Genomic DNA, 13,336 nt, shown 5'->3' with positions numbered 1-13,336 from the left:
AGGTAACTATGGGGAGGAAGTGGGAGGGGAGCTGTTGCATTGTGATAAACTGTGGTCAATGACATGAGACAAAGTATATGTGAACTGCTGTATAGAAAGTGAATTTGCTCTGTAAATCTTCACCCAAATCATACACACACACACACAAAAATTAAAAAGCCAGTTGCCTTGAGTTTGAGTAGAACTGTGTTCCACGGGGTTTTCTTTTCTTTCTTTTTTTAAACTTTTCATTGTGATTTGGATGAAGGTTTACAGAGCAAGTTAGTTTTCCATTCAACAATTCGTACACTTTTTGTTTCATGCTACTGTCCATAGGATTTTCAGTGGCTGATCTTTTCCGAAGTGATTACCAGGCCTTTCTTCCGAGGCACCTCTGAATGGTCTAAAACCTCCAACTTTTCAGTTAGCAGCCAAGCATGTTAATCCTCTGCACCACCCAGGACTCCAGACTGATCAAGTCAACACAAAAATCAGACTGACCCCCATGACCCCTGCATCACCCCTTTACTCCCCCTAGTGGCTTCCTTTTGCTCCTTGGATAAAGATCAAAACCCTTAACATGCTTGGTCTGAGCCCTAATGGTCTCCACAGCCCATCAGTCACCATGTTCCCCGAAACATACTTGGCTGATCTCACCAGCTTCCTTTCTATTCCTCAAATGTGTCCTACTCTCTACATGTCCTTGCCACTCTACCCGAAGGGCTCACCCCATGACTCATTTTTTAAAACTAGTAACTCATCCTTCAGTGTCAACTCTGAGTCACATCTTCGGGGAAGCCTGACCACCTGGGCCCAGCATCCTCCATCATCTCTCACACAAATCTGATCGCTCATCCTCAGAGTATTTCTACCAGTTTGTAGTGATATGTTCTGTTTTCCTGTGATTGTTTTGTGATCGTCAGTCATTCTTTTTAAAGTGTACCCTTTGGGAGGGCAGGGACCATGTCTAATTTTGCTTTCCATTGTACCCTCTATGCTGGCTGACTGAATGATAAAAGAATGAATGGCTATCATTTCAACAATGGACCATCAGTCCATTCCAAGGACTTCATGGCACTTATTAGAACAATGTATCTAGCTCCTTAGAAGTGAGAATGGCAAGACTTCAGCTTGCTTATTTCGGACACATCATCAGGAAAAACCAATTGCTAGAAAAGGATATCATGTTTGGTTAAGTAGAGGGTCAGCGAATATAAGGCAAACCTTCAGTGAGATGAATTAACATGACAGCCACACACTGAATTAAAATATACTGACAATCATGAAGATGACACAGAACCAGGCAACATTTAGTTATTTTATACATGGGGTCACCATGAGTTGGAGTCAATTTGATGACAACTAAGAAAACATCACTGGACTCCCGAGACCAAGTGCCTTTGGTCAAAGAAAGAAGTGAAACACAAGTGTGAGGCCAGCTTCTCCCCACAGTTTTCCTCTCTCTGGTATACAAGCCAGGAAAGACTTCCTCAGGCTGGTAGCCCATTGCCATTTATTTGCAAGGCTGGTCAATGAGTACTGCTTGCTCTGCCCTTTCTTGAAGAAGGAAAAGCTTACCCTCTAGGTCCTGTTCATCTCCCCAGCTAAGATCCTGGGGTGCTCCCCACCCTCTGCGCCATATCAACAGGCTCTTGTTAATTATGTTTTCTTTTGCGGCTCAGGTCCAGACAGCTCTCAGGCCTGGTTTATTTGCTGTCAGGTTGATTGGCAGCAGGAGGTAGATAAGGCACCAGGAGGGAGCAGTTGTAGCCCCAGCTTTTCTCTCAGGAGTTCTCTGTTCTGGTGGCCAGAACAAAGCCTATCTACTCTATGGGGACAGAACAAGATGGCAGACTTAATTTCCTGACTGAGCCATGTGGCCCGACACCCACCTTCTCTCCCTCCCCCTTCTCATCCCGGTTCATTCTTGTCCAGAATGCTGACTGGGGAATACAGCTTCAGGGAATTAGCAGCCAGATGTTTGGTGACTTGGACTTGAGCTTCAGTTCACCAGGGGATTTGTCTGTCTCATCCAACAGTCTTCTCACACTGCCAGGAAGGCCCTTCTCCAGAGAATACAGCTGTTGTTGTTGTTGTTGTTATGTGCCATCGAGTCAGACCTAACTCATAGCGACCCCTCCTTGGGTTTCCGAGGCAGTATCACTATGGAAGTATATTGCCCAACCTTCCTTCTGAGGAATGGCTGGTGGGTTTGAACTGCCAGCCTTCTGGTTGACAGTCAAGTGCCTTAGGCACTACACTACCACAGCTAGGATAAGCAATATTGGGTAACAAAGGGTAGACTCACTTAGACCTGATCCTTTAAGAATACCCACCCTCTTGGAAAGCCAAAACCAAACACAATGCACTGCCATTGAGTCGGTTCTGAATCCATTGAGCATTTATCTCTGGGTGGCGTAGTCAAGTGTATGGCTACCAATCGAAAGGGTGGCAGTTTGAACTCACCCAGAGTTACCTTGGAAGAAAGGCTTCCCAGAAATGACAGCCATAAAAACCCTATGGAGCACAGGACAGATCTGCTCTGACACACATGGGTTACCATGAGTTGCAATCGACTCCTGCAACTGATTTTGTGTGTGTGTGTGTGTGTATGTGTGTGTGTTGTTGTTGTTTACTCTTCCAGGCCCTGAATAAAATCCTGGAATAACAGAGATAAGCCATAGGTCCCAATTCTCGAGGAGTCTGTCATCTAGTGGCAGGAGAAATTTGGGAGTAGGGGAATAGTAACAGAAGTTGGAATTTATTAAACATGGAAAATGTGACAGGCACAGGTATGATGTCATTTAATCCTCACAGCCTTATAAGGTATTATTGCAGATGAGGACAATGAGGCTTCAAGAGAAATGAGTCTACCTGATATGGCTATGATAGGGTCAGAATTTACTGTGTGTTTATGTTCCCTACCTCTTTGCCTGATCTGTGAGACAACCTGTCTTTGCCTACTTAGTTCTTTTGTTTTGGGGGATGCTGAATCTGGAAAATGGGCTGGAGAGATGACAGCAAACAGGAAGGGGATTAAACAAAGGTGTCTGGGGCTGGGGCTTGGAGAAGACAGTGAAGGGTGGAGAATAGGAAGGACCCCCCGCCACACACACCAAAAAACAAACATGTTGCCATTGAGTCAGTCCAACTCATGGCAATGCCAGGTGTTTCAGAGTAGAATTGTGCTCATAGGGATTACTTGGCTATAATCTTATAGAAACAGACCATCAGGCCTTTCTTCCATGATGCTGTTGGGTGGATTTGAATCACCAGCCTTTTGGTTAATAGCTGAGCGCAGACCTTTTGTACCACCCAGGGACAGCTAGAGATGGAGAGAAGGTATTAGAGTCAGGGGCCTTCTAGAGTCCTTAGAGCAGCCATGGAACGTGGGAGAATTCAGATGGGGAGCAAGGATCTTAAAACATGTTGCCCTATGTTATAAATGTGGTCCCATTTAGTATTCACTAAGAGCCACAAAGAAAGATTGGAATTATTTGGGGTGCTGGACTGTGTTTCTTTGAATGAAATGTTGTGCTGAACCTGTACCTGTTGTCTGTAACTGCTTGTCTCCCCACCAGGCTGTGAGCTCTATAAGAGAAAGCAAGTGCATCTTCTTCTTTAAGGTGCCCAGCTCCCAGCACTGGGTTCAGTTCATAGGAGGAACTCAATAGATGAGGGCATCCATCAGGGTCTTGCCTTCTAAACAGAAGACCTAGGTTCAGTTCCTGGCTAATGCGTGTCATGCACAGCCCCCACCCGTCTGTCAGTGGAGGCTCATGTGTGGCTATGATACTGAACAGGTTTCACTGGAGCTTCCGGGCTAAAACAGACTAGGAAGAAAGGCCTGGTGATTTGTTTCCAAAAGTTAGCCAACAAAAACTCTATGGATCACAATGGTCCCACTCACAACCCATCATGGGAATGGCACAGGACCAGGCAGTATTTTGTTCCATTGTACATTGGGTCAAAGAGCTCTGGTGGTGTAGTGCCTAAGGCATTTGACTGCTAACCACAAGGCTGGTGGTTCAAACCCACCAGCCACTCCTCAGAAGGAAGACTGGGCAATCTATTTCTGCAGTGATACTGCCTTGGAAACCCAAGATGGGGTCACAATGAGTTGGGGTCTGACTCCATGGCAGTGAGTTTGGGGTTGTTTTTCTTTTGGTTTACATGGGGTCAACATGAGTCATAGGCAAACTTGACAGTGTTTAAAAACAGTAGACACAGCAACCAGGTTCTAGTGTTTTACATCTATCTTTGCTAATCTTCATACCAACCCCATTTCATAGATGGGAATACTGAGGTTCAGGTGGGAGAAGCCTGGAACCCTGTATTACAAAGCTGGTGAGTGGTGAACCAGCCCTATTTCCAAACCTTGTTCTTTCCATTTCCAGGGCTAACTCCAAGTCTATACTGAGCTTTCAAGGGAGAGAACAAAATAGGAAGGGATGGAAGGAGGAAGTGAAGGAGGGAGTGAGGAAGGACCAGGAACATGGTGGACCCTTACCTACCACAACAGACTCCAGATGCTGCCTCTGGACCTGTGACCTATGGGATGGGCTGGGGTGCAGTGTTCCAGGCTAGGAGCAGAGCTTGGGCAAGCATCATGGTGTGACTTGATTTAGGATATGCAAGTAAAGCCTTAGGGTGAAGGAAGTCCTGGGACTCTGCTTCATCTTCATCATTGTGACAATGGGGGAGAATGCCTGCGTCAGAGGTCCTGGGGCCAAGGAGAAGGGCTTCATGCCAGCCTCACCGGGGGATATTCGCTTTCCAGGAGGAGGAGGTAGGAAAGGAGGAGATGTGCTTATGGGATAGTGGCTTGATCTGGGTCTCAAGGGTGCTATCTGAGGTTAGAGTCCTTGGGCTGCCACTTCTTATGTGGCCTGGGACCACTTACCCTCCTGGGTTCTACCAGTTATGTATTGTGTGACCTTGAGCAAGTTACTTAAACTTTCTGTGCCTTAGCTTTCTCATGTGTGAAATGGGATTATGTGATGGTGCCCACCTCTTAGGAAAATGAAGAGCATAAATGTGATAGCACCTGTCAAGAGATGGAAAAGCAAAGAGGTCCTGCAGGAGCTCATGGACTTCTGTTCTTTGCCTTCTTCCATTGACTCTCCCTTCAAGATTCATGTCCTGGGCCAGGTGGACCCCTTGCAGGACAGCACTGGGAAAGGTTTGTGGACCTCCAAATAAACTGGTCTTATGACCCCTCTGACCCTATTCATGGAACTGAGATCTTTCCTGTCCTCTTCTATCCCAATTCACTGTTGTCTCTGAGAAAACATGTCAGGCCAACACCTTCCCTCTGGAAAGTCATTTTGGAAGCCTCTCAGCCTCCCCACCAGATTGTGCCTCTATAAAGTCAGGTCCCCAAGCTTGAAGCAGAATGTGAGCCAAGCATGCAATCCTTCTGTGGCTTGTCACCCAGCCCATTTACCTTGGTTTGGGGGTCCTCTTCCTTTTACCCATCTCTGACCCCTCTAGAAAGTCCATGTTCTCATGCCCCTACTGGGTGCCTGCCTTCCAAGGACGGCCCTCCCCCCAGTTGGGCTCTGCATCAATACCACATCAAAGTGGACATGGAGTCAATGGGTTCTCTGGATCTGGTCCAATTGTTCTGAGCTTCTAGAATTCTGAAGTTCTCACATTCTGGTTTCTTCCTTCTAAACCTCCCCACCTTGGGCTCACATCCAGACCTAACAAATCCATGCTTCTGTCCCACTCCTCTCACCCCCATGTCCCCATTCTCCAGATAGTCAAGACCATTGCTTTTCCTCCAAACAAGGCTGCCTTTTCCTGTACTTGTATTTCTTCTTAAATGCCACCACATCCATGAAGTCTTCCTGAAGTTCTGCATGAGATATGCTTGTTCCCCCACTAGCACAGTCAGCACCTCTCATGTTATTGATTTCATTATCCATGTATTATGTGTTCATTCAACAAATGTGTACTGAGCGCTTACTATGTGTCAGATGCCATGCTTGACCCTGGGCTACAGTGGCGAACAAGATGGACAAGGGCCCTGTCTTTTGGTCTTCTTTTATGTCCTGTTCCCCACCCCTGCTCCCCATCAAGTGACTTCTAACTCCTAGAATTTGAGGCAAGAGCTCTCTTTCCCCCCAGTGCCTGGCATATATCAATGCTCAGCAAAGACTGACTGAATGAATGAATAGCATGTGCTCCATTTGTTGAATGAATGAATGAATAGAATGGAAATAAGCCTTGGCTCTGCTTTCATTTTGACAGGACATGAAGACAATGCCTTGAACATCTAGTAGTGGGAAAGTGCGTTCTCTCTTATTTCAACTCAAAGCCTGTAGGATTCCACCCCAAAGGTAGCTAGCTCATCCTTTTGGGATGAGGAATTGGGGAGCTACATGAGGACAGAAAATTTCCAGTCCCCTCTGTGCTTAAAGTTTCCCTATTCCACTTGAGAGACTTGGATTGCCCCCAGTGCAGATGTTCAGGACAATCAGCCCCACAGAGGCTGCTGGGAGGCTAAAGCCCAGGCTGCCTGGAGTATCTGAGGCTTCCAGCTAAGAGGCTGTGTCTGGACCCACTGAAGGAGACCCTTCCAAAATTGAAAACTCCAGATAAATGAAGGCTGGCTATAAGGCTTCTGGAAAGCCTCTTTGTTTTATAAAATCAAGGAGAGGGTTGTTGAAACACACTCAGTTGTGGCTGCCAGGTGGACAAATGCCTATTCCCTGGAGGCCTGACGAGCTTCCAGCATTGGAAGCCTCTACCCACTGAGGGTCACTTAGAAATGAATACACAAATCACTGGGAAAATTGGACTCAATTTACACAAATTCAGTTTGCACCTACCTTTCCAGGGGCATATTTGCAGGGTGAGTTCACCCACTGAGCTGCCAGGATTCCTGCGGGCCACTGAAAGGCACTAAACAGATTCTCTATGTGGCTCTGGGCCTAGTCCACGTCTCCTGCTTGTCCTTCCATGTCTGCGAGAAGCTCGCAGGATGATGGAGTGGAGGGAGGGCTGTTGCAGAGTTCAACCTGCAGCCATTTCCCTTCCAGAGCTGCTCTTATGCCCTGGGTTACTTATAGAGAATTGAAGAGTGATCTTAAAACCATCCTTCCCCTAACACTTCCAAGCACTGCAAAGACTGACTACAGAATTCCTATTCCTGGAACCTGCTTTTCCTTTTCCTTACCCAATACTTTCTGGCTGGGACCTAGCATTTCTTGGGAATTGGCTTGTGTAATGGGCATGTAAAATGAATAGTAGTTTATTTCCCAAAGTTATTCTGAGGATTACAAGTGAGATGCTGTGGTGTTGTTATTTGCTGCTGAGTGTATTTTGACTCATAGTGACCCCATGTGATAGGGTAGAACTGCCCGGTGGGGTTTTCTTGGCTGTAATACTTAAGGAAGCAGATCACCGGGTCTTTCTCCCACCAAATGACTGGGTGAGTTTGAACCACCAACTTTTCAGTTAGCAGCCGAGTGCTTCCCGTTTGCACCACCAGGGCTCCTTTACAAGGGAAATATGGCATGTAAAATGCATGTCCCATTTTCTAGCCCTTAATAAATGTTGGCTATTACTTTCACTTCCTTTTTTCTTTCAGATGTTTTCCTGAGTGGAACTAAGCCAACATAGATGACATCTGGGCACTGTTGTTTATGGCATTTCCTCATGGTGGCCATGGCGACCCATAGTCTTCATACCTATCCCTTTGCCACCCCAGGGCTCCACTTTTCCAGGGATCTTGGCCTAGGTGTTGTCTGAGGAATGTATTCATTGCCTTAGCTTCCCCCTGAGGTCCTAGGCCAGTCAGTGCTAAGCTATGAGGCTGCTCCCCAACACATGCTGTCCCGTCAGCTGGCACAGAGAGGCCAGGCAGAATGGCAGAGGGCACTGGACAGAGAGAATCAAGGCCCCTAGTGGAACCCAGACTGGGACCCACTATCACACATACTCCCTATGCCCATGCTTCTGGGGACAAATGCACAGCACAGCTGGTGCAATATAAAGATTAGGGGCTGCTGGTTTAGTGTCTGTCTCTGCCCAATACCCCTTAGGTTAGTGTATGGAGTCAGAGTTGATGCTACCATGTTCCTTGTTATGTTCCCAGCACGTAGAACAACTAAAGTAGTTGTAAAATACAATAATAATAACTAACACATATTGAGTGACTACTATGTATCAGGTGATGCTCTCAGTGCTTCTTGTGAATTAGCTCAGGTAACCCCCAGGACAACTGTATGAAGTAGGCACAACTATTATGCCCATTTTATAGATGAGGAAACTGAGACACAGAGAAGTAGCTCCCTTGCCTAAGGTTATACACTCCTAAATGGAGTGGGATTTGGACTATGGCTTCAAAGATCAAGCTCTTAGCCACAAGGTTTTGTCACCCTTCTCAATACTCATGTGCTGAACGAATAAGTGAATGATCTGGATAGGGTCACCCCGAACCCTGCCAGGGTCTTGATGTCTATATCTAACAACATGAAGAGTGGGCCTAATCATTAATATTACCCCTCTCCCTCCAAAGTTGATGGTACAGGGTCAACTCCAGAAGGAACTGAGTACTCCCAGTTGTTCTAAGATAACAAAGATATTATTGGTTCCTTCTGGTCCCTACCTGCGGTGTAGTCAATTACTTAGTATGGCTTTTTTAGCCATAAGTCTTTGTAAACTCTGTGGTGGGATTTGCTGTGAGCAACTGAGGAGCTCCTTATTGTAAAAGTTATCCACCTGGGATATTTCTGTTGGGCACAACACAAAGCAATGTTCTGGGAGGTTCCTGCTCTCTCTCAGGTGCTTAGAATTCTGATGTTATGGTTGATTAGTTTGGCCACTCTGCCAGGCTCAAAAGGAGGCCTCCTAGAAGCAGAAGAAGTCTCTCTCTGACTGCTGGTTGAGGAAGATGTGCTGCTGAAAGAGACACACGCTCCTGAAAGAGACATGTGCTGCTGGGAAAGAGATACAAGAGACAATCATTGCTGAGTGAGACACTGAGGGACACTCACTGTTGGGAGAGAGACTGTGAGAGACTGTTAGGAGAGAGACTGTGGGCTGGGAGAGAGACTGAGCATTTTTCCTGAACTTGAATTGTAGCCTGGTGCTTCCCTAATAAATCCTGTAATCTGTGAGTTCTGTGTGGCCACTGCAGCAAATTATTGAACCCAGGAGAGAGGTGGTGGTGCTTTGGGAGGAATGGTTGGTGAAAGGGCTGGAGGGAGGCAGCATGTCTGGCCTTGTAGGAATAGTCCTTGGGTTACTGATGGTGATTCTATCTTCCTCTTGTGGGGTTAGAGGAAGTCAGGAGATGTGGCTTCCTTGCCGTTTTGGCACTACCAATTTTAAAAGGCATTTGGCAGTGAGTCTTTCTGGGGTGCCAGGGTTCTCATATGGGGTCCCTGGGTAGTATAAATGGTTAATGCACTCAGTTGCTAACTGAAAGGCTAGAGGCTCAAGTCTACCAGAGATGTCCTGGAAGAAAGGCCTGAAGATCTATCCCTGAAAAATCAGCCATTGAAAACCTGTGGAGCACAATTCTACTCAGACACACATGGAGATGCCATGAGTTGGAGCTGACTTGAAGGCAGCTGGTTTATAGACTCTATGAAGCAGGCCATCACCACTCTACAGCAAAGGAAACCAAGGCCCAGAGAGGTGAAATAACTCTCAAGGTCACACAGCAAGTTGGTGGTAGAGCCAGGAGAACCTGGGATATTAATCATGCCTTCTGCTTCCAGCTACCCCCTAGCCAAGCCCAGCTAGCTGCCAAGGCCCAAGTCAGCTCATTCTTACTCATAATTTGTTACCCCTTGATGAATGGGACAAAACTCTGCCTTTTTGATGTGCCCACCAGGAGTGAGTGGTAGTTGGGACAAGAGTTGGGGGAGGAGGAAGCATCCTTCACTACATTGAGAGTAGAGACAATGGATCGGTGCCTATTGTTCTTCCTCCTGTAGAGGAGGTGCATTAGCCCCAACTCCCATTGGGCAAATGGAACACGGTGGACACACTGAGAGGCCGCAAATGGTTCTCATGGGGCAACTTACTGCAGGAGAAACTTGGAGAAGGTTTGCAGTCCCTTTTCTTGGCATGTCTCCAGCTGGTAAAGAGCCAATTGAAGGTAAATGGGGGATGGAGAGATGGTTGATGAAGCTGGGTTTAAGATGATTAGTTTTAAGAAGATAGGATTTAGAGGGCCCTGACACTTATAACAAACAGGCATTGGATCAGGCACTATACTGAGCAATTTTTGTGGATTACCACATTGATCTCTCATAACGCTGCAAGTGCTTTTTTTTTTTTTTCCTAATAAAGAGGTGAGCTGGGTGAACATAAAAGAGGTTAAGAAATTTGCCCAAGGTCACACAGTAAGTGATGAGTCTGAGACTTGGTCCCACACAGTCTCATTTAGTTGCCTCTCCATTTACCACTTTTTAAAATCCATTGTAACAGTATCCAGAAACAACAGGAAAATCCTCTCACTGGGACCCAAGGTATAAAATGGGGTTGTCAGCAACAGAGACTGGACCAACCAGGGACAAGTTAGTCGGGAGAGGAGGCCAGCTACAGAGTCCTCTGGTCAACCAGCCTGAGGGTCAACAGCTCAGGTTCTAAAGTTCCAAAGAGCTGGGTTTGAATTCAGACTCGGACTTGTACCACTGAGCAATGTGAGCAAGTTACTTCACCTCTCTGAGCCTCAGTTTTCTGATCTGTAACAAGGGAATAGAGTAAAGCTTACCTCATAGCATCCTATGATGAAATGATGTACTGTATGTAAAGTGCTAAGGACAAAGTAACCCAAAAATCAAACCCACTGCCATCTAGTAAATTCTGACTCAGAGATTCTGATAGGGTTTCCAAGCTGTAAATCTTTATAGAAGCAGACTGCCTCATCTTTCTCCCATAGAGGAGCTGATGGGTTCCAACCCCCAAGCTTTTGGTTAGTACCCCAATGCCTTAACCACAGCACCACCAGAGCTCCTTATGCACAAAGTAAGTGCTCCTCAAATCTGGATGGGTGTGTATAATTCAGCTGAAGGGATAACTTCATAGCTGAGTGGGAAGCTTTGGCCTGTGTGGTGGAAGGTGAGAAGAAAGGGTAGAGCTGGTTAAGGTCAGACTCTCTGCTCAGCAGTCTTCTAACCCCCTCAGTGCACCCACTGGTTAAGAACTCTGGAGTATGATGTTTTGAAGCAAATTCTCCCTTCCCAGCTTTCTAGCCGTCACCTTGGGCAGCATCCTTAAACTCTGTGCCTCTACTACCTCATCTGAAAAATAGGGATGGTAATTATTTTGTGTGATTTTTGTGAAACCTAAACAAGATGATGCAGGTGAAGTGCTTAGCACACTGACTGGCCTTTAATAAAAGCTCAACAAAGGTTAGCTATTATGATCATTCATTCACATATATTTATTGAGCACTTATTATGTCCAGGCAGTGTTCTAGTTGCTGTGGGTAAAGCAAGAAATAAAAAGACAGAATAAAAATAAAAAGGAGTGGGGAAGACAGAAAATAAATAAGATTAAATAAATATAATAGATAATATGGTCTCTGAAAAATTAAAAACTAAATAAATAAATAAGCGAAAGAGGTTAGAAGCCATTGGGGGCAGTTGACAGTCTATACAGGTTGGCCAAGAACTTGAGTGCCCAGGCCAGTCCAGGGAATGGGGGCTTCCCTTTGATTTTCTCTCTGCCTCAACCTCTGGATATATCATGTGGCTCATTGCATCCTCAGCCCCCCTTAGCACATCCTCCTTCCTTTGTCTATGTATTGAGTCTTTCTCTCCCCACCACCCTGCAGGCTCCTTCAGCTCAGGGACCATGTCTTAGCCAACTCTGTGATTCCCAGAGAAGATGAAAAATGTAAACGTGTTGACAGAGAGCCTGGGACAGTGTCATTGTTTGTTTCATATCCCTTCCCCAACATCTTGGTTTGCACACAATAAAATTTCACTAAAGGTTTATTAAAACAATACAAGTGAAGAAGGTAAAAGGGAGTGAGAAGTAGAGGGCCAGACTGCTATTAAGCCAATAACATTCAACTAGTGTTTCTTTAACACCTACTCTGCTTAGATGCCCTACTAGGTTCTAGATATGTTGTTGTTGTTAGGTGCTGTTGAGTTGGTTCTGACTTAGACTGACCCTCTGTACAATGGAATGGAACACTGCCTGGTCCTGTGAAATCCTCACAATATCTGCTATGGTGAGCCCATCATTGCACCACTGTGTCAATCCATCTCATTGAAGGTCTTCTTTTTTGCTGACCTACTACTTTAGAAGGAAGATGGGGCAATCTACTTCCGTAGTGATACTGCCTCAGAAACCCAAGGAGGGGTCGCTATGAGTCGGGGCTGACTCAACGGCAAAACAACAACAACAACAACAACTACTTTACCAAGCATCACGTCCTTCTCCATGGACTGGTCTCTCCTGATAACATGTCCAAAATATGTCAGATGAAGTCTCACCATCCTCGCTTCCAGGAAGCATTCTGGCTGCGCTTCTTCCTAGATAGAGTTGTTTGTTCTTCTGGCAGTTCTTGGTATAGTCAATATTCTTTGCCAACACCATAATTCAAAGGCATTAATTCTTCTTCAATCTTCCTTGTTCATTGTCCAACTTTCACAAATCCTCACAACAGGGCCAATAAGCAACATCATGATAAATTGAGAAAATCTTGAAATTATTAAGGATTTCATTTTTCTTAGGATCCACAATCAACACCCATGGAAGCAGCAATCAAGAAATTAGAAGACACATTGAGCTGGGCAAATCTGCAGCAAAAGACCTCTTTAAAAAAGTCCACTTTAAAGAAGTCCACTTTGAGGACCAAGATGTACTTGACTCAAGCCATGGTCTTTTCAATCTAGATATACAGGAATAAACAAAACTGCACAAGTGCTCTGAGGAAAGGAAGCAAACAAGTCAACAAGTTTTCTCTCCTGCATCAGAGTTCCTGGATATAGTGGGGGAACAATGTGGAACAAAACTCAAAATCATTAAAAAAAAAAAAAAAAAACCAGGTTTGCTGGTCTGATAGAGCCTGGTGAGACCCCTGAGCCTATGGCCCCTAGTTACCCTTCAGGTGTGGAACTGAACTCACTCCTGTGGCTTCCAGCCAAACAACAGATAGGCATATGGGGTGAACATTTACATCAGGTAGATACACTCCTTGGAGCAATCAGTTGTGGGAGAAAAGAATATGAATTTTCTCTGTAAACTTTCACCCAGATCACAATAAATTTTTTTTTAAAACAAAAGATAAAAGACAAAAATCTTCCTTCTGCTTCAGAGATCTTCTTTCTCCTGATGCTCCCTCCTCTGAGGCTTTCTTTCTCCTCCAGATACCAAAGCTGTG

This window comes from Orycteropus afer, unplaced genomic scaffold (assembly GCF_000298275.1).
Source record: "Orycteropus afer afer isolate SDZICR_OR568_19922 unplaced genomic scaffold, OryAfe1.0 scaffold00031, whole genome shotgun sequence".
In the NCBI taxonomy this organism is placed as follows: domain Eukaryota; kingdom Metazoa; phylum Chordata; class Mammalia; order Tubulidentata; family Orycteropodidae; genus Orycteropus; species Orycteropus afer.
This window is presented reverse-complemented; position numbering follows the sequence as displayed.